Raw genomic sequence first — 2406 nt, forward strand, 5'->3', positions numbered from 1 at the left:
GAGGGTGTAGGGACACCTTGAGGTGAAGGGGAAGGGGCAGAGCGAGCGACATTACCAGAGTAGGGAGTATGAGAGAAACCTTGTCGATGTGCTTCCTGTCTGGCTTCACGTAAAGTGAGACCATTTTTATATCTGAGAGATGCTGCCTCAGATTCAAAGTTGTACGTGGGACAGCCTCTATAAAATACATTATGGGGGCCGCCGCAGTTAGCACATGTACGTGTTTCTGCAAAGCTGTTTGATCGGTTATGACCGAGTTGGGCACGTACAGGACATCGGTCTGTGGAACGGTAGTGTTTGGCAGGATGTCCAAAGCGCGAAGTTTTGACATTGGCGGGGAGGAGGTTGGTATGGTCGAACAGGGAGGGACTGTCCACCAATGTAGATATGTAAGGGACGGTCATGTGTACAGAAAGTAATTTTGGCAATGTTAATCGGTTTCTTTCGTTGACCTCTAGGATGAATGGTGTAGCAATGTAATGATTTCACGCCTTGGTCTTTGAGGCATCCTAGTAAGTCTTCTCCACAGTATGACCAATCTTTGGTATCGACTGGGCAGTTTGCTGGGGAGAGAGACAGTTCCAGTACAAGTATTAAGAGTTGGATGAGGTTCTGCAGGAATGGGGTTGCCAGAATGATCAGTTAGATCTGATAGTGCTATAGGTTCAGTTTCTGATCTAACTTACGAGACGGGAACGATCGCGCCTGGTATAGAAAGGGACTCTGCCCACTTGTTTTTGGAGGCATTGTTGAAAGAAGTGTTGCCTGAGTAAGGAGCTGTAGAAGGGATCACGAAAAATCGGTCCCATTTAGCTGGGCTAAACAGTATTTAAGATATTTGTAGGGTTGGTGGTGGTGGATGTTCGGGGACGTGTGGAAGAGGGAGTATTACGGAGTGATGGAGAATAAGGCTGTAAGTTAGTAATAAGGGAGGATGGGGTGCTTGATGAAGGTTGTGGGAGTAGAACTGATGAATTTGAGGAAGTTGGGAGGGTAGGAATGTCTTCTGGAGATTGAGTCTCTGCTTAGGTGGGTAATGCACTAATAGGCATTGAGGAGTGGGTAGAAGTTTCAGTGTTCGGAGTCGTGGTCAAAGGAGAGCTTAGGGTCGCGGAGCCGGTGGGGCTATTTGATGAAGGGCTAAGCCTCATTGCCCTTAATAAGGGTATTACATCTTCATTACTGGCCATGGGAAGCCTTGATTATGTAAGGGAAATAAACAGTCCACCCCCAGTGCCCTGTACGGGGGTAATGGCTAGACAACTAAATCAGGCAGTACTATGGGGAGATGGGCAATAAGATTGGATAGTAGTAATAAGGGAGGAGAGAGGCAGAAAATGAAGACGATTGTGCATGAAGAAATAGAGTTTAGCATGTTAGGGGAGAGGAAAGGCTGTATTTTGAAGGTTGAGTAATAACTAATGGCCCGGGTGAATAATTCAGAATGGATATAGTTGACAGCAAACACTGTATTAGTATCAAGTGGTCAAAGGCGTAGTCAAAGGAGAGCCAGGGATCGGGAAACCGGAAATGGCAAATTTAGAAAGGCTAGTTTAAGAAAGGGGCAAGCCTTAATGCCCCAGTAAGGGTAAAAATATATATTGGCCATGGCGAGCTCGAATGCATGGACTTGAAATAAGGTCTATGCAATTAACCAAGGGAATGACGTGCCCATGGTTCCCGGAGGCCATTCAGGACTGGCACAAAGCCAGCATTTTATCTGTTCAGTACAGTTCTTACACCTTAGTACGTGGACACAAGAGGATGAAGAATAGAAGGAAAAGGAAAGGAGGGAATGAAAGATCGTGCAAAATTAGGGAGGCAACAGCTGAGGTCCAATGTAGGGGTGATACCCTACATGGGCCTCCTGTCTGTCTTCTAAGCACTCCCACAACAGCAAGACATCTGGCAAGACATACTTTGCTTCGAGATTGTTATTTTGTTGATGTGAGCAAGAACAGAACACAAAAAACATTTCCGGTAACGCTGTTATAGTGCTATGTACTCTATCAGCCATTTCAGAAAAAAAACGTAAAATGGTGGAAAATTTGACGCTGGCCAGAAAGTAGGTCGAGAATTCTTATCACAGAACACTTCCTTATACTGTAAGATGTACAAGTAACACTTTAATACCACCTAATTTTCAGCACAACTTTCTACTTAGAAACACTGAATTTAAATAAACAATCAGTTGTAGCATCTAATATCGTTGGCACTGGTATGGTGAACGCCTTCTGTCCTGCATGAAAAATAATTCACAACATTTTTCACAAAGAATTAACTACATAACCAGACTTTTCTAGCCAACCACAGATTTATCATTTCACTTCAGAAAATTTTCTATATAATCATATCCTCTTGAAAACCCAGTTACAACTTTTTCTATGGATTTAAACACTTGCAGTG

Source organism: Penaeus vannamei, chromosome 9 (genome assembly GCF_042767895.1).
Source record: "Penaeus vannamei isolate JL-2024 chromosome 9, ASM4276789v1, whole genome shotgun sequence".
In the NCBI taxonomy this organism is placed as follows: Eukaryota; Metazoa; Arthropoda; class Malacostraca; order Decapoda; family Penaeidae; genus Penaeus; species Penaeus vannamei.